General features: G+C 41.9%; 1 protein-coding gene and 1 pseudogene across 4 annotated transcripts in view; one reads left to right on the forward strand and one right to left on the reverse strand.

Moving 5' to 3' along the window:
* Positions 1 to 19,922, forward strand: part of SLC25A21 (solute carrier family 25 member 21) — a 483,365-nt gene that overhangs the window by 293,487 nt on the left and 169,956 nt on the right. The window lies entirely within an intron of this gene.
* Positions 10,658 to 12,238, reverse strand: LOC114492447 (annotated as a pseudogene).

Genomic DNA, 19,922 nt, shown 5'->3' on the forward strand with positions numbered 1-19,922 from the left:
TGGAAAACTCAGAAGGACCCACACTTGAAAGTCTTGTTGCTCTCTCGTATTTGGTCATCCTTCCCACTCAACACAAGGCCAGGTTGCAATTGTTTCCTTATTCATAGTGAGTGCTCCACACATGTTGGCCTTTGCTACTACTGAACAGTTTGAATCATTTTTCCGGTGGCCTAGTAATAATGAGGGGACAGACTGAAATAAGGACCTGTTGCTCTGAGGTGGTGGGGGATGACCGGTCCCAAAGATCTTAGGCAGAATAATCTTGCCGCCATAGGTGAAAGTTATTTTTCAGATTTATGAATAAGGAGATAATCCTTTCTTTAAAAAACTCCAGTCAGTTCCTCCCACATAAAATAACAAAGTTCTATTATGTTAAATCAACTGTAACTCACTTTACAAGCTTGAACTATTGTTTCTAATTTTTCTTTCTTTCTCTCTTTCTTCCTTCCTTCCTTCCTCTCTTTTTTTGTATATGGAATTCTTTTAGAAATCACTCCCTAGAGGAGCATGCTTTTTTTATGACTCACATAGTAGAACCTTTGTAAAGTGTTTAATCTTTCCTTAAATTGTGTTTCTGTATAAATTTTCTAAGTAAAGATTCAGTATTTGTTTAAAGGACAGTAGCTATTATTCCTTAATTAATTAAATAATCCGAGAAGATTCCCCCTTAGCTAATAGCGTACGGTGTGTTCTGTTTGGATACTTCCGTCTTCCTTCTGCTTTACTGCACTGGCAGTCGCAGCCCAAGAGCATGAGAAGGAAAAGTGCCTACGTGTTCTTTTTATTTTTAATATAGTTGAAATACAGCATTACCTTAACCTATTCATTCTTCATGCCTGTCAATGGACTTCTCCAAATATCTTTTCTTTTTTTAAGTTGAGAGGTAAATAATTCTTAAATATATTTCTCACCTTTGTCAAGGGAAAGTAAGTTCTAAAGTGAACAGCAGTACGAGGACTGATTATCTCCTATTCTTCCCCTGCCCCCACCCTCAGAGCCATTTAGGGGTTTATCCCAAGTGCTTTTAAGTTTTCAGCAGCTTCATTCATCTACTTATTGAGCCAGTGCTCATCACAGGTTCCCCTACAATGAGATATTTTTTGCCTTAGCCATGGCTTAGATTCCAATTTTGGATTATTAGAACTTAACATGACTATAAAATAAAGTAATAAAATTAACTGATTGGGATCATTTTGGGTTAAAAACAAATGGGTTACTTTTCTCAGTGTATTTTATGCAATCATGAACTTCTCTCACATAACCTATTTTAAGTACAGCTTTGGGGGTGGATTTGGAACTAATACCTGTCTATTTTCCATGGCTATTCAAAGGCTGAGATAAACTCTAGCTCTAAATTCAAGAGACAAAATGAAATTTAAAATGTTTGCTTTTTGCGGAGCTATAGTACTTATTTTATTATAAATGATTCTAGTTAAGCTCTAAGCATTCTGCTACCAGTGAAAATAAATAGTCTTATCCAGGGTGTTTGCTCCACAGCCATGTCTATTTAAAAACAAAAACAAAAAACAGGTGTTTGTCTTAAAAGGGCTGGAATATGCCTTTAAAATGTCATGTATTGTGGAGGAAACACTTTAGGATACTTACTTAGCTGGACTCTTCCTGTAATGTGAGAAAACTTGTAAGTGCTGAGAAAGAAGCTGCTTGAGAAGAAAAAGCTCTGACTGTGAGCTGAACCTAGAAGCTCAGATGGTGCCCACGGGAAAGCTGCCTCTGAGTTGAGTTGGAGTGGGAATCAAGCCTAATGAAATCTAAATTGCTGGGGCTGTAGCACAGCTTAAACTTTGGTTATCACAGATAGTCTACATGATCTTTTTTCCTCTTTGTGAAGCAAAAATAAGAATCATAAATTTCTTTAGACAAACAAATTTAAGGCTGATAATGTAATGTCATTAACTGTGAACCTTGGCCAAAAATTGATAAAACTGTTTAACATTCCTGGAAAATCGATTAATTCTCAAAATATTCTTGTTGAAATGGCTAAAATAGCCTTATTGTTTTTGCTTTGCAGTCAGGGCGCAGCTGAGATTTAGTTTTGACATAATGAAGAAGTTTGCAAGATGATAAATAGAGCTGTATATTCTCTAGATGCAATTCCACATACTCTGGGCCAAGTTCCTACAGAAGAAAATTTTCCCATTTGGGGGTTATTGAATAATATTTTCTCCAGTGAAACTTTTCTGAGTACCTAATAGGTTACATACTTTCCTTTTATAGCAAAAACAATCCAAAATCGAACTGAATATCCTCAGTTTTTGGTAATGAAAATTTATCTAAGATATGCATTTCTCTTTTAGTAAAAAGCAACATATCATGGTAGATGTCTCATTATCAGATGTAATTCAGTGCTGCTAAATACTCAAGGCTTTAGAATTTATCTCTGTATTTGCATCCTTTTAAATTCTTAAACATAGCAAGTACACACAAGGAAAAACTGTTGAGTTTTTTTTTTAGATGTTTAAAGTGGGAGCTGGCTAGAAACCGTTGACCATTTTCACTTCCATGGGACAGGTTAGCAGACATGATCCCTTTGTGCCCAGGCTTTCCGTGTCCGAGGAGAATGTGATTAACATGCATCAGCACAGGGAGGCAATGGGTCTTGCAGAAAGATGATGAGTGGAGACCAGAGTTCCGTTTAACACTACTGGCCCCAGCTGTGTGAGTCAACAGAACTGCTCTGGGACTTGACTTCTCACCTGGAAATTCAGGGTATGCCTCCACATGATCTCAGCAGCAGCTTCCAGTTTGATATTCTATGTTTCTAAAGCCATGTTTTCATTGCTTAAAAATAATGTGGTCTTCATACATATCTAGCAGTGGATTTCTCTATTCTTTGAGCATGCCAAGCTCTCCCCTGTGCTTGGTATCCCTTTTTCCTGGAACAACTGGCTCCTTCTCAGCCTTCATACCTCTGCTCAGTGTCATGTCCTGTGAGAGGCTCCCCTGGCCGTCTCGCCTAAAGTGGCCTTCTGTGTTCCTCTTTCTCTTTACCCTATCTATCTTTGCTCTAGTCTTCTGATCTTGTCAAGTTGATTTGTATGTGTGCTCATTAACCACCCACCTCCACTTCTTTCTTTTATTTATGCTGTATGTATACAGTGTCTAGAAGAGTGTTGGCACATGGAGAAATTGTCATCTGGACCTGGGATGATTGAGTCTCTCTCAATTCTGTCTGTTCTCCTCTGCCAAGGTTCAGTCCTCTTTCTTCGGTCTAATACATGGATGACCACCCCACCCAGTAGACTAGGAAGGGGACCACTCATTCTCTGGGTGATGTGAGGCTGGGTAGGTAAGACGGTAGTGACAGATGGGCCTCATGAGGCCATCCTGGATGCTCCTTAGGGAAGTGTTTTTAGTGTACATAGTACATTATTTTTGCCTACACAGTGCATGAGCCTCGTTGTTTTGTTTTGATTTTTTAATGAATAATGACAGTTGCAGTAGGCAGAGCCTATTGCATTCCTCAAGGTTGTTCTTTTTCCTAGATTAGTAATTGGCCTAACTCATTGAATTAAAAGGTGTAGAAAGATCTTTTTTTTAAATCAGTATTTGTTAGGTATCTTAAACTTTTTCTCTTTCAGAGACAACTAAAATTTGTAGTGTCATGCAGGGCTCCAGCTTTATTTCAAAACAAAAAAAATGCATAACTTCCAAAAGTAATATTTTCTACACTCTTCCCCTAGAACCTGAGGGGGAGGGAAGGGAGCAGGAAAGATATATTAAGAAAATGTGGACTTCTGGCAAGATGGAGGCATAGATGGATGCACCGTACCTCCACGCACAACCAAGATTGGAACAACAACAATTTAGAGGCAAAATAACACCCAGAACTGATAGAAAATTTATCTAAATGGAAGTTGGACAGCCAGGAAGTTGAAATACACCCATTTATCCAGACTGGTAGGAGGGGCGGAGACAAGCACTGGGTGCGGGTCGCAGCAAGGAGAACATGGAGAATTGGGCACATAAGGCATCAGGGGCACGTGAGATTGCACCTGGTGGACCCTGAGTATGCAAGCAGCAGCTGGCAGACCCAGTGAGGCAGCGATTGTGTAGCAGGGCAGAGCGTGCAACCAAGGATCCCAGGGAAGGGACTGAGGTCCCACGGAGAATGGAGCTACTGCCATTGTTCCCTCTCGACCCCACCCTCACATACAATGTCACAATCTAGCAACTAGAGTGCCCAGCCCTGGTGAACACCTAAGGCTCCGCCCCTCACTGTAACAGGAGTGACCAGACCAAAAAAAAAAAAAAGAGAGGGAGATGGCTCAAACAGAAAAACAAATCAGTGCCCCCAAACTCATCCTTTTGAGTGACTAAGAGATAGCTAACCTATCAGATGCACAGTCCAAAACACTGGTGATCAGGAAGCTCATAGAATTGGTTGATTTTGATCGCAAATTAGATGAACAAATGCAGGTTACCATAAAAGAAATGAAGGAAAATGCACAGGAACCAATAGTGATGGGAAAGAAACTGGGACCCAAAATAGTAGAGGGGACCAGAAGGAAGAAAGAAACAACCAAAGAGGAAAGAATGGAGAAATAAGAATTCAAAAAAAAAAAATGAGGAGAAGCTTAGGAACCTCCAGGACATCTTTAAACATTCCAACATCTGAATTATAGGGGTACCGGAAGGGGAAGAGGTAGAGCAACAGATTGAAAACATATTTGAACAAATAATAAAGGAGAACTTCCCCATTCTGGCAAAGGAAATAGACTTCCAGGAAATACAGGAAGCTCAGAGAGCTCCAAAGAAGTTGGACCCAAGAAGAAACACACCAAGGCACATCATAATTACATTAGCCAAGGTAAAAATGAAGGAGAGACTCCTAGAAGCAGCAAGAGATAAGGGGACAGTCACCTACAAAGGAGTTCCCATCAGACTGTTAGCTGATTTCTCAAAAGAGACCTTGCAGGCAAAAAGGGGCTGGAAAGAAATATTCCAAGTCATGAAAGGCAAGGACCTACATCCCAGATTGCTCTAATCCAGCAGAGCTCTCATTTAGAATGGAAGGGCAGATAAAGTGCTTCTCAGATAAGGTCAAGTTAAAGGAGTTCATCACCACCAAGCCCTTATTTTATGAAATGCTAAAGGGACTTATCTAAGAAAAGAAGATAAAGAAGAGACATGTATAGTAAAAGGACAGCAAACTCACAATTATTAACAACCACACCTAAAGCAAAACCAAAAGAAACTAACTACTAACAAACAACTAGAACAGGAACAGAACCACAGAAATGGAGATGGCATGGAGGGTTAGCAACAGGGGGAGTGGGAGGAGGAGAGAGGGGGTAAAGGTACAGAGAATAAGTAGCATAGATTGTAGGTAGGAAATAGACAGGGGGAGGGTAAGAATAGTATGAGAAATGTGGAAGCTGAAGAACTTGTAAGTATGACACATGGACATGAACTAAAAGGGGGGAAGTGGGTGGGAGAGGGTGTGCAGGGTGGAGGGGAGTGAAGTGGGGAAATGGGACAACCATAATAGCATAATCAATAAAATATATCTAAAAAAAGAAAATGTTAATTGATGCTTCTGAACCAACAATCTTGGAATAATTTTTGACTTATGCTGACACTTGGTCCTAAAGAATTCCAAATTAGCATCTCTGTTTCCTTGTTACATACTGAAAACTTACGTAAATTATTTATTTGATTCTTTTAGTACTAAAATGGGGGAAAGTGTGAGGCTTAAAAGGAAAAAAGAAATGACCCTAAAATTTATCCTCCGGTTGAAGAATTGGAAAAGAACTATTGTTTTACATGTTGATTTCCCAGAGTGTGAGAAGACTGTCCCTACCCAGATGCTCGCCAAGTTCAGAGAGAACATTTCAGAGTGTTTCTGGGCAGCAGAGGGCAGGTCTAGCACAGCCAGGGCCTTGAACGCGGGGTGTTCCAGGTTCCCAACTGTAATGAGGGGATGGGAGAAAAGAGAGAAGCATTCCCAAATCAAACATAACTCACAGGAAATGAGCCAGAACACCTGTGAGAGGTCAGGGGTCAGAAAATACAAACTCAGGGTTCAATATTTTGATCACATTACACAAAAGAACATGGTCATGGACAGTATGGAGAGGTTGGGAACTAAGAATTCTGTCATTCTAAAATATTTTTCTCCCATGACTCTATGATGTTTCAGAAAACATTTCCAGAATTGACGCTGAAACTTTCTGGTGGCCTCTTGTTACTTAAACATCAGGTTGAGAAGTTATTTATCTCTTTCTCTTAACTCCCAGAGGTTCACTTCTGGGAACCTTCTGAGCCAATTCTTTGGCCAGTGCTTTCGAGGCTCCGGGAGGGGGCGGGAGGAGGTCCAGCAGCCAGAGATGGAGAGACATCAGAGCCCTGGATCACAGGCAGTTGACTTCTATGGAGAGAGAAGTGGTTTGCAAACATTACTTCATGGGACCTCCTAGTGGAAAAGAGGGTGTTTTTTCCATCTCATTTCCCAACTCTCAATTCTCTGAAATCTGCCTGATTTTTGCCAGGTGTCAAATTATAACCTTCCTTGTCAACCACGAATGACTAACGATTAATCTAATGACTATGCAAAGTTTGAAATTCACATTTTAACGTACTGGCTACATGGTGTTTTCATAAACTGTGAAAAAAAAATGTTTCCCCTGTAAAGGCCAATAAAAACAAAGTTTTCTTCTTGATTGCAACGTTCACTTGCAATCGTTAACCTGTAGGAGCTGGAGAGAAACAAAATGGGAGCTGCAACCGGGCCATTCTGAGGCCTGTGGCCCCCGCCCAGCAAGTGACGCCAGTGCCCCTCTCCTGGGGGGAGTTAAGTGATGTCAGCACCACTGGGCAGAGCAATATTTGACCCTTAAACTGCTTCGTATACAAGCAGCTGTTTTCCTCTTCCTGCCATTCCCTGAAGGAAGCAGGAGGGCTGAAATATCTGACCCTCCTTTCGAGTCCCCTAGATCATTTAAAACTTTAAATGAATGAAGACCACTTTGGTCGCTGCCATTTACTGATAGTCATTCTCAAAATGCCTCAGCAAAATTTTCTTTTCCTTATACTATGTGCAAAAGGAGCAACATCTCTGCATGTTTTCTCTGTATTTGCGCCTGGTTCCCAGTGTGGTGCCTTGAGAGCTCGTAAAAACAAATCTGCTCCTAGCTGGGCAGTCGGTAATGGGATCTGGAGCCTCTTTCCGCAAGGTCACCTGTTTAAATAGAGACTCCCGTGGAGCTGCCTGAAAGGTGTTTCTACTGGAGGGCCTCTCACTCACTTGCTCTCTGTGTCTGTTAGGAAGCAAGCTTCCCGTGCTGGCCCTGTCCTCCAGAGCACCCTTCGATTGCCCACCTCCCTGGCAGTTGATGATGAGAAATCTGGAATCCAGGTCCCAAAGCAGAAGATAAAGCACACTTTAGACTTTAAATACAAAGAATTTCCTTAAAACTAAAATAGGACCGTATTTCAGTTGGCTACTAGAGTGTATTATAGAGTCATCAAACAGTGGTAAATGTGAGGCCTGTAAAAATCATTGTGAAAAGGAAAAAAAAAAAACACACCAAAAGTTGTTCCCAGGAACGAAATGGCTTTTGTACCAGCAGCAAGCTTCCTTGGACGGCACAGCAGACAAGCCTCTCCCAAATTACATAAAAGAACACAAGCCAAATAGTTGTGCCTCTCACTTGTTCTTTACATCTGACTTCACATTTTCTGTTTGGGACATGTTTCCAGCACCCAGTTTCCAGTCTCCGTAAATCTGCGGCCTCCTTCCTGTCCCCACAACTGAGCGCAGTTCCTGCCTCAGTCAGATTCTAGCTGAATTCACTCAGTACATGCCCTATCACCCGCCGCTGCTGTACCAACGACATGCCAGGGTGTGGGTATCTCAGGGCTTCCGCACACTGGGTACTCCCCACCTCGTGTCTGGCACAGCCCTAATTAGCTGCAGACCTCTGCAAACTGGTGCCAGTGGCGCCCTTTCCACAGGCTTCTCCAAATTAAGGAGGGAGGGTATCTTGGTTTCAGCATCTCAGTGAGGTTGTCCCCCCCAGTGCCCACCACTAGAACTAGTAGGCTCCAAATCTCCCCTTCTTACAAGCCATGTCTGAGCAGCCAGGACTGAAGACTTAGCTGAGATCAGATCATGACCAGCCTGACTGCTTTGGAATCAAAGAATGAAGTCGGGGTAGAAACAATATACAGAAGGACAAACTCAAGAGAAAGAGAGCAAACAAAGCCAGCAGTTCCCGGTTAGGGTCATAAAGCTCCTACTTCCTTTACGGACCAACAATAAACAGTCAGTCAAATCAGTAAACATTCCTCCCCACACAAGTGCAGATTTGTGTTTAAAGACATCAGATTGGATCTCGCCTTCCCCACCTTGCTTTTTCCTTCCCCCAACATTAAGTTTAATAGGGATCCTAAAGAAGCCTCTTTCTTTGTTAGGTTAACCAGGCACGGTTTCTCAGCCTCGGCTCTGTTGACATTTCAGGCTGGTTAATTCTTTGTCGTGGTCTGTCCTGGGCTTTGCAAAATGTTTTAGCAGCACCCATGGTCTCTACTCACTAGATGCCGGCAGTAACCTTCCTCCCAGTGGGACAACCAAATGTCTCCAGGCATTGCCAAATAGCCCCTGGGGACAAAGTTGCCCTCCACATGCCCCCCCCGCCCCCAGCCCATTAAGAACCACTGGGTTAAACAAAGAACTGACAGTGACCAGAGAGGATGGAGGAGAGGGATACAAGGGAAAGAAGGGCAAGGAGCTAGCCAAGGCACATGTATAGAGGATCCATGGTAATGGACAACAGGGTGGGGACTGACTGAGGGGTCAGGGATGCATGCGCAGGGCAGGGGAGAGCAACAGGGGAAAAACTGGGACAACTGTAATTGAGCAACAATATAATAGGCTTAAATACTGATATGTGACTAATGTCACAAATACCAGTTAGGCATCAGAATGGGATATTATGACCTGGGAGACATGGAATTGTCCTTAGGAAGCTGCTCTGCAGATGGGGAGAGCCGTGATTCTCAGACTTCAGTGTATGTCCCAGTCCCCTAGAGGGCTGGTTAAAGCAGGTGGTTGGGCCTCACCCCAGGGTCACTGATTCAGCCATTCTGGGTGGGGCCGATGATTTGCCATTTCTCACAAGGTGATGTTGACGCTGGTGTTCCAGAAAGGACTGGGCTGTCCCTTTCTGGATTGACTAGTGGTGAGGAGGAAGCTGCTTTATTTGAAGTTTCCATATGTCTGTATCTTCTTCTTCACTGCCCACCATCCAGTGTCATTGAGCCTCTTTTCCCAAGTTTCCCTTGATGGTGTCTCCTCCTTTGACCTGTCCCTAACTTTTCCCAAATACTTGGCTCCTCTGAAACTTTCTATTTGGGTGCTTGACCCTTAGGTCCATTTCCTGCCCTGAATTAACCCATGCCCCAGCATCAGAAATTACTCATGGGCACCCAGCTTCTGGGTGCTTGTTAAGCCTCCTTGATTTCACAGAACACACTCCCCAGCCATGGAATCCTGAAGGGGTGGCTGGCTCAGCAGAGAAGAACATTTTACCACTGACATTTTTTTTACAATTACCAGGAAATGGTGATAACATTAAAAAGCAAGCTGTAGTTTATTATTTTTAAAAAATTCTGTACAGACAACATACCCCCTTATTGCCTGCACATCAGGCAAACTGCTGTCACCACTCTCCCTCGGTGATTTCCAAGGGGGGTCGAATGCCTCACATGCCTCACACCCATAAAATTATAAAAAACAGAATCTCCCCCTTGTACTGCAGGTTTCTGTACACGGTAGGTTTCTTAACAGGTGCTTCACTGAAGTAGTGTTGATCCTCCAAGGTCCCCCTTTGTTGATGAGATCAAGCCCAGACTCCTTGTTGTGACATGAGGCCTTTTGAGGAGGACCCAAACCTAGGTTTTTCAGAATCGACTGTGGTGCATATATATCGTATCTGCATTAGACTGTCATTTGTTGTTTGACAAACCCACCTGTAACTACTCATAATGATGATAATAGTAATAAAACCCATTAGCAATGACCTCATTGAGCATTTGCTATGTGCTATGTATAGTTATTTACTAAGTTGCCTCTTTTAATCCTTCCAACAAGCCCATGGAGGAAGCACTATTATTATCCACACTTTACAGGTGAGAAACCTGGAACTTAAGAGTCAAGAAAATAAAGTAAAGAAGACAGCCAGGATGCAAACCTAGGCAGTCTGACTCTACACATTAGGGCTTTCTGGGCTGCTACTTAATCTACCAATGTTGAAGTAGGTACAGATGAGGCAGCTATATTGTTTTAAGCCTTCTTCCTTCCATCTTTAACTCTTTCTTTCTTTCTTCTTTCTTTCTTTCTTTCTTTCTTTCTTTCTTTCTTTCTTTCTTCTTTCTTTCTTTCTCTCTCTCTCTCTCTCTCCTCTCTCTCTCTCTCTCTCTCTCTCTCTCTTTCTTTTTCTTCCTCCCTCCCTCCCTTCTTCCTTCCTTCCTTCCTTCCTTCCTTCCTTCTTCCTTTCTTTTCTCTCTGTCTCTGTCTCTTTCTTCTTTCCTTCCCTCCCTCCCTCCCTCACTCGCTTGCTTTCTTCCTTCCTTCCTTGCAATAAAGACCTTCTTTAAAAGTTCACAGTTATTATTTTGCATTATCTCTTCTCCCCAGAGCTCCTGGCTGGGTTTGGTCCCAGAGAGGGCCTCCTGGTGGTGGTCCCTGCACAGTACTTCATGGGGAAGAAGGGACTAGTATGGAAAGGGGGGTGGGAAGTGGTTAGCTTTGCCTCACCACTTAGAACTTCACTGTTCTGTCTGTGCCTCGGTTTGCTCACTGGGCCCCTGAGAGGGTCCTGGGGAAATCCAGCCCCTCATGATACCTAAAATATCTGGGGGCTGTGGCCTGGCTCTCTCCCAGGGGACTTCCTTCTCAGCACTCCCACCCTCCACCATCCCCACCCCATCCCCCCCACAAAACATGACTTTTGTTAAAAGTGCCTGAAACTTTTGTGGGCCAGAAACCACAAACTGATCAGCAGAGAAAAGGGAAGAGGGGCAGAAGCAACCGGAAGCCATTAGGGCCAGTTTCCCTCCCTGTACAGGCTTCTTCCTCCACCCACAGCTTGGCCCAAAGCCTGCTGGGAAATTTGCTACCTGGATGTGCTCTGGCAGGGACCCCCTGACCCCACAAGCATCTGGATCTGGCCTTTATAAACCCTCAGCTGGAAGCACTTGAACACATAGAAAACAAGTGAAGACACAGAAAACCTGAAATCCCAGATGGGGTAATGATATAGGGAGACACCTCACAAAGGGGGACTCAGTAGCCTGTCTCCTCTTGGTAGTAGCGGGAAGATACTCCAGGGCTTTCCCTGGGCTTGGGTAGTCGCCTGCTGACTCCGGAGCCCCCTTGGTCACTGAGCCTTGTGAGCAGTACTTGGGGCCATATATCTGGCGGCTCAAGCTAAAAACCTGGCCACTCTGGTTGGTGCCCTGCGTGTAGCCCATCTGCAGAGACATGGAGGAGTTGTCATACTGTCAGTCCCCAACTTGGTGTCATAGATGTGCCACTAGATCCCGGGAGCTGCAATGCCCACCTGGCTGCAAACTTGTTGGTGCCCGTTTGGAGGCTGATGGTTGTTGAGTGGTCCATGGGTGGCAGGATGTGGTTCTTGGGGTGGTACAGATGTCTTCTCATGCCATATGCTGTCATGCCTGATTGGCTGGCACACTTGTTGGTGCAGATCTGGAGCCCAATGATGCACCAGCCCACCTTCATGGTAGCATCATCAAAGTTCCTCTCCTGCTTTTCCGAGTACCTGAGGCCGACGTCCACACCACTCTGCAGCCCCTTTGTCTCAGCCTTTCCTGCCAGAGCCAGAAGGAACATCTGTACCTGTGTCATGTTTCCACTGTCAAACTGGTCACTGGCCTCAAACAGGTCTATGGAGTTCATGCTGTAGCTGACCGTGGACTTGGTGAAGTTGGAAAGTTTTTCTAGCTGGTGCTAGTTTTGCATGGAGCAGTTCATCCTAGGGACCCAGCAGGGCTGCAGCTTATTCATGAATGTGCACAGGATAATCCCATCCTTCAGACCTTTCTGGAAGTCAGAACCAATAGATGGGCCTGTGAGTCCCTCAGTCCAGCTGCAGAGTTCCACCCCTTCTGAGGGTCATATTGGATAGGAGCCAGTTCTTGACCTCGGCCAAAAGCCCATACAAGGGCCCCTTGTTGAACTGCGTGGAGCTCATTTCAGCGGTGGTGACAGTGGGCCCATCTTTAATTTTCTGTGTAAAGCATTATATATACAATTTGACTTGCAATGATTACTGTTCTGCAGCTTCTCCTGGGGGAAATTCTGTCATTGTTCAAGACACAGCTCAAATATGACTACTTCCATGAATCCTCTTCTACATCTCCAGGTTGAATTAATCATTCTTTCCTCTGGCACTGAATAAACTGTGTGTATGTGTATCTGTAATATATATAACATGTATGTTTCTCACCATAATGTTATTGGATTTTTGTAGTCCCCTCTGTGAAAATGAGATCACATCACATTTATATGTATTCCTAGCATCTAGCCCTGTGTCTGGTACCAAATGGACATTATATAAGTGCTAACTGAAGGAGCGGGTAAATTAAAGGAATGATCACTTTAACTTTAAATATTACCTTCAATGAACAAAAGTCACATCAATCTACCAGTTATCAAACCTGAGTTGAAATGAACACTTACACTTCTGGTGTCTAGAATTTAAAAGATTTTTACTCTACCTACTTTAGTACAAAAGTGGGAAAAACAGACAATATATGGACTGTGTTCTCTAATCCAAGTGGAACAAAAGCATGAGATGTATAATACAGCACTGTTTGTTGGAGGGTCTCAGAGGACACCTAAGACCTCTGAAAAATAGGGTGTTGGCTGATAAAGTCCCAGGGATCAGACCATTAAAAAGCTGTGCATTTGTCACTGGTCCAGCAGAACCAGGAGTAGCCAAGCTGAAACTGTAGCCGTCAAAACACGTTTCCCTGTATGACCAATTATTTAGTCGAGTAAGCATGCATTTGCATGTCCAAGTGGGCGGAGTAGGGGCTTCTCAGGAGTGAGACAGCAGCCAGGCCATGCACAGGAACTGGGGGTGATGACCTGGGCTGGGGCAGGGGGCAGGGAGTTAAGGGAGTCAGGCCAGTCCTGGTACTGCTTAGCAAGTTAGGAAATGATTTCTAGAAGTTAGAAATGAATGCTCATGTATAAAAATCCAAACAGTGTGTTCTATCCACACTGTACTTTGGAGAGGGTTTAAGTGGTGGTGTATAAGACGCTGGTAAATAAAATGGAGTAGTGTCCCTGTTGAGAAGCGCTGTCTGTTGTGAAATGCCATACTTGAATACAACATTCGCTAGACAGCTTCTCAGGTTTTGCAGTCTTAGGATTGTCCTTGGGAGATTTTAATGGAAACAGAGTGCTGACAAAACATTTATCTGGAATATGCGATTCATATCTTAGCATTACCATTTTTAAATGAATGGTTTAATCATACTGTTTCCTCTTGAACCATTATCTCGGTTTTAGTGCCAAAGTTCTTTGTAATATTCCGTTTATTTTGGCTACTGAGACAGCCTTCTGGTATAAGTACTTTGCAGCACTCCCGATTTTCACAATAAGAATGTCGCACTTTATTAGCAGGGATATACGTTGTAACAGATTTACAGTTTTCCTTTTTCAGTGCATGGAAGCAATTTGATCCCGTTTCATGTTTATGATATTCATTATATTTAAATTCAGTATATTTGGTTTCCATGTAAAATTTTAGGACAGTTTCCTGTATGGTTTTTAAATATATATATTTAATACTGAATATGGTTAGCTGTGTGTTTGTCTTGGAAATATCAGAGTGGCAATTTTCTCTATCGAAAGTTTTATGTATTATGCCTAACTCATGATGGTAGACTCCCAAAGAATATTATGACTGTGTTTTTAACACACAAATGAAAGAGCCAATAAGAATTTAGAAGTTATGAGAAGTACACTTCCATCTTTCTGGCTTTATATCTTGTGAAAATTACATATTTCATGTAATATATGATTTTTGGGGCACATCTAAATGAGCCAAATTTAGTACATAATGCTAGGAACTCTAATTGTACTTTTCAGCCATTATAGCCACATAACGCACAGGGAATTTGCATTGACGTTTTAATATGCTGTCACTTTAAGATACACCATGAAGTGTGAACAGAGCGCAGGGCACTTAAGCAGGTGTGTCTAATTGTTGGTTTTGTTTTTTCTCCCCCCTAAATAGCAATGGTATAGTTAAGAAAAGATGTAGAATTGAGGGCAAGTGTTTCCATGCTAAAGCAAACTAACCAGGGTCACTTTAGCTGACGGGTGGAAACAGATTTGGCTTATCTTCATTTTTGTTGTTTTTCTCTGTGTAGGTGGTTTTGCTTGGTAGGTCTTTCCTGCTCCATGCAATAGACGAACAGCTACATAGCATGCTCCTGTGGATAGCAGTGAGTGCATTTCCAGTTCTTTTTGTCTTTGAGTTAAAGTCTGCAACTGCAAAAATAATCCTAAATTTGGGGGGAGGTAGATCTATTTTATCACTAAAAAATATGTAACAGTGTTTTCACTAACTCTTCCAAATGTTTAATGTGTTTGATATCCTTCCAGAGTACCATGTTCATTATTTAGGACGTAGGGAAACCTCCTCTAAAGTAGCTGGTCTGCCCAGGAAAAGACTTTGTTTTTTGGATTTGGTCATGATGTTGGCAAGCAAGCGAGCAAGCAAACTCAGTGTATATAAAGCAACCTTTCATAGGGTCCTGGGGATTAGCAGCTCATATGAGACTCTTGGCTGCTCATTTGGAGGACACACATGAAAATGTAAGTCTCTGTTTTTTCAATAGGAGACACACATTTTGAATACCCAAATATTATGCCATTAAGAGTAATAATTTTCATACTGTTTCTAGCCCCCATCTCTTGTCTAGTTTATCAGTTATTTTTATAATCAGCTACATTCAACTGATTAATTCTCCTGACACTGGATTTTGTTACCAAGCAAATTATATTATTCATAAAAAATAGTCTGCCTTAGCCCTTACTAACAGGTGTCCCTATTTCTTATATGACACGGTTTAGAGCTATGGAATAGTCCAAGGTGACTTGCCTTCTGGGTTCTTAAATTCTTGCTGCTTGATTATAGGAACTCATGGATATCAACTTGTTAGCTAGGCTCTGCTTAGGTAAAGGAATTCTGATCAATTTGCTCAGAATTGTCTCCAGCTGTGCAGGTTTCCGTCCTTGGTTGAACAGAAGCTGACCAAACTCTGCCTTAATTGCTTGCCTCTCTTTCTTCAGCCACTGAAATTAGGTGTGATTGGGCCCTAACCACACCATGTGACACATATGGCTCCCAGGTTATCTCACATGCTTTATTTTGTGCATAATAAAGAGTAAATTTAAGTAAACGATTAATGACTCCAGCATCTGTTAGCTTGTTCATAAGTAGAATATCTTCCTTTAAATAAAGATACCAAGCAATTTTCAACACTGTATTTTAAAATTGTATCTTAAATTGTATCTCTTGTTTAAAGAGGATGGTAGAATGTCACAACCTTCACCATTTCCACTGGGAAAGAATCAGTGCAGAAACAAGATTCTCTGTCACCTGCCTTGGGCCCTCTGTGTAACCCCTGTGTTATGCATTAAGTCTGAATTTCTAGTCGTGAATGCAAAAGTCCCATGGAGCATAATCAAGACCAAAATATTGCTTCCTAAATAGATGCTGAACCCCTGCTCTCCTTTTTGGTGGAGTGGCGCTGAAATCTGTTCAGGGATTTTAGGAGGCTTTTGTGCCCTGTGCTATGGCTCTATTAGATGCCTGGGGAGTACAGGTAATATGAAGATAGTCCTATGTTATAACAAAGCAATAAACTATTGTTTTGTTTTCCAGTGTGGTTACAAGGTACTCTGGTGAACATTATTTTTGAGAGATTGAAAGAAAATATAGACAAATCTGAGTTCTGTGTAAGTAGCTTCCGTGATCACAAGCCTTCTTCTTAAGAGAAACTGTCAGCGAACACTTTCTTTCATCTTCTGCTTTGTGTAGCTGGTAAGCTACAGTATGGAGAGAATTTTAGTTTTAGAGGCAGACAGGCCTGGGTTTGAGTCCTAACTCTACAATTTACAAACAGCGTGAATTAACCAATTACTTAACTGATGCCAGATTTTCTAATCTGTACAATAAAGGTTGTGATATCCACCTAATGCAATAGTTGTAGTAGATGCTATGATGTATGTAAAATTCCATGAAATTTCTGGCAAATTTCTGGCAATGACTGGCAAAGAGTCAGTCATTGGCAGCAATCATTATTCTCTGAAAATATGGATTGTGTGATAGGGAGCATACATAAATATCTTGTCTGCTTTCTGAGCCAGGGAGTCAGGATACCATCTGTTTAGGTGAAGTCTACAGGCTCCTCTCTGCTTTTGGGGACTCGGATCCCCTTTACCCTCAGGATAAAATCCACGCTCTTCAGCCCTGTTTACAGGGCAGTCACCGCTGGCCTTTGCATGCTCTTTCCTCCGCCTCTCCTGCCACCTCCCCTTCCTGCACTCTGTGCCCCAAACACCACTTTCTGGTTTTGCTCGGCGTTCCTTTGCCCATACTGTGTGGAACAGTATTCTCCCTCCACCTCATTCCTTCCCCCATTTCCCTGGCTAATTCCTCATCCTTTAGCTATTTGCTTATACATCACTTCTCTGGAAGGCCATCTTCCCCTCATGTTAGGGTCATGTATCCACCTGCAACAGTGTCCTCCCTGACTTTGCCTTATCACCGCACTTCATGTACAAAGTGTTGGCAGTTACGTGTTTATTTACCTATATCCACATGAGATTAAATGTTGTGTGGCTACAGGAGACATATGTCATTCACTTGATCTAGAGACTGGCACATAGCTGGAGAACAGTAAAGATATGAACTAATGGATAAATTAACTAATTAATTAAGCAGTAAATTAACAAGCAATTGAAAGTAAGTAAAATTAAGTGTAACTTTTTATAAGTCCTTGATTCTGGGAAATTAACTCAGCAAGATAACAGGGCCTAATGAGTCCATTATAGCTCTGCCATAAGTTTTAACAGGAAATAAGCTCTGGGTAACTGATTTCTAAGATTCACCAGAGATACAGATAGACTGTCCCCAGTATTAGCTTTGGAGATGTTATTTCTTTCTTATTTTACTCTGTGTCTCTTAGACTTGTTAGCTGAGTGCTTTGTATGTAATAGGCAATCCAGAAACTTTCATTTTATTAAATCGATATCAAACAATCAAGTTCTTACTTCTCCCTTTAGAACAGCATCAATAAATCTAACTTCAGTTAGATTATTTTGACTTATGCTCAGACTTGCAGTGGTATAAGCACCTTTCATCACTGTTATTTCCTTAACATCAGATTTGACATTTTAAAAATGTGTAATTCACCTCCCTGCTGTCCAAGACAGCCATGCTTTAAAAGTAAAAGCACTCATTGTGGCAGTGTCTCATAGAGTTATTCCCTAAAGTCCTCTTCGTATCAAGTGAAAGGGGTACAAATGCAGAAGGGTAAATGGGGACAGGGACGAGTAAGAGGAGAACTACCTAGGGATGTACCTGAGTAATCCACACAAACTCAAATTCCCATATTTTATCTTTAAGATTTATTTTGTTACATTATACTTCATAATATATCAGCTTTTGTATTTATCCCAAATATCACAATATATTAGGAGCTCCAAGAATATTTACAATATCAATTTTACAACTTTGCAAATCCCCTGCTTTTCTTAGTTGGAAAAGCATAGAAGAGAATTATTTCAGGATATTTAGTGTGATTAGCTGAGCCTCAACTAACAGATAGAGAAATGAAAAGTTAAAATTTGCCCTGGCTGGTGTGGCTCAGTGGGTTAAGTGCCAGCCTGAGAACCAAAGTGTCGCCACTTTGATTCCCAGTCAGGGCACATGCCTACGTTGCCAGCCAGGTCCCCATTAGAGAGTATGAGAGAGGCAACCACACACTGATGTTTCTCTCCCACTCTTTCTCCTTCCCTCCCTCTCTGTCTAAAAATAAAATAAATAAAATCTTTTAAAAAAAGAAAACAAAAGTTGGAATTTGATCAGGTTACAAAAATAGCCCTTCAAAATTCCAAACTTAGACAAAAACAAAACACACACACACACACACACACACACACACACACACACGAGTGGTATGGGTTTGAGCACATGGGATTCCAAACATCCTGATTGAATTCAACTTCACAATTATTTAGTGATCTCTTAATATGTGAAAAAGAAATGAGGTTCCACTTAACCCCACCATGCCCTGATCAACGATTAAGGAAGCCATTACAAAAATATGAAATGTAATTTGAAATAAATGTATAACTGATTTTCTTAGGCCAAGGACTGGTATTGATTCCATTCACAGGAATCTTTTGTAAGCAAGGGAAATCTGTTGACCATTTGAGGATAAGAATGACTTTACTGCATTTCTACCAAGAGTAGATGAGACCCTACTCTGGGCCAAGTTCGGTTTTGGGGAATTGCATTCCACAGACCTAAGTGCTGCAAGGAGCTCCGTGGAGATTCTGCATCCTCCCTCATGCTCTGTCCCTGTGGCAGAATGCTGCTGACAGCTGTTGGACAGCTGAGGCAGTTCACCTCCAGAGTTGCATAATTTGGAAAGTGCTTTGGGATCCTTTCGGCTGAAAGGTTGTTAATTATGATGATTTATTGACACTGGAAACGAAGCTGGGCCTTGACAGTATGGAGAATATACTTAGTGTCTGATTCTTTTGCTTGTCCCACTGGAAAGTCCCTAAGTACAAGAAAAAAAAATTCTAATCTTTTTGTGCCTCATGAATAGGTCTACAGTTGTGTAAAAACAGTATATTATTGACCTTTGAGGTGGGGGATACCTTAAAAAGGAGAATATCCGGGGGTTGATAAATCATACTTAGTAATACCTTAAGATTATTTCAGTTTATAGTGTTTTTTTTCTAGCTGGTTTTTCCACATAGTCTTCCAACCTAGACACCCTATTCTTCTCTCCCCCTCATCGCACACATCTACTGCGAATGTCTCCTGAGTCCACATTCCTGCTCGCACTGCCCTTTCCCCAGGTTAGCCTTTATCACTTCTTCCCTGAGGCCTGCCTTGCACTCTTGTTCCCTATTCAAACATAACTTTGTACTGCTTCCAGAGTTATCTTCCCAAAGCAAAAAAAATAAAGAAAAAATAAAAATAAAGCAAAAAAGCTGAGTATTTCACTCATCCTCATGCCTAAAAACATCCTATAAACACATCAAAGCCACAGAAAGAGCTTCTCACGGTTTGTCTTTTCTACCTCTTAGCTATCTACCCCATACACACTCTGCTACCGTCACAGTGACCTTCTCACCTTTCCCTCAAACACGCCATGCACTTCTCACATTCTGTGAGCCTCTACACATAAAATCCACCTCCCGGAGGGTCCTCGCTTACCTTTTCTGTCCGGAAAACACCTACTCATCTTTCAACATGTCTCAAGTGTCACCTCCTCTGTCCACTTCTCCTAAGTAGAATAGGGTAATTGTGGCATTTATCACATCTGTGTGACATTCTTCTGTTCCCATATCTATTTCCCATACTATATTGTATGTTTACAAAAATGGAGACTATGCTGTACTCAGTTTAGTCTCCTTATCACAAAAAGTAAAAACAAAGGTACACATGGAAACTCTAGCAGGTATTGGAGTTGGATATGTCCGTTAACTTGCTTGTGTTGATAGCATCGTGGATGTTTATGTCCAAACTCATCAAACTATATACATTAAATATGTGCAGTTGTTTGTATATCAATTATACCTCAATGAAACTGTTTTTAAAAACTCTTGGGGACAGATA

Source organism: Phyllostomus discolor, chromosome 1, assembly GCF_004126475.2.
Source record: "Phyllostomus discolor isolate MPI-MPIP mPhyDis1 chromosome 1, mPhyDis1.pri.v3, whole genome shotgun sequence".
Classification (NCBI taxonomy): domain Eukaryota; kingdom Metazoa; phylum Chordata; class Mammalia; order Chiroptera; family Phyllostomidae; genus Phyllostomus; species Phyllostomus discolor.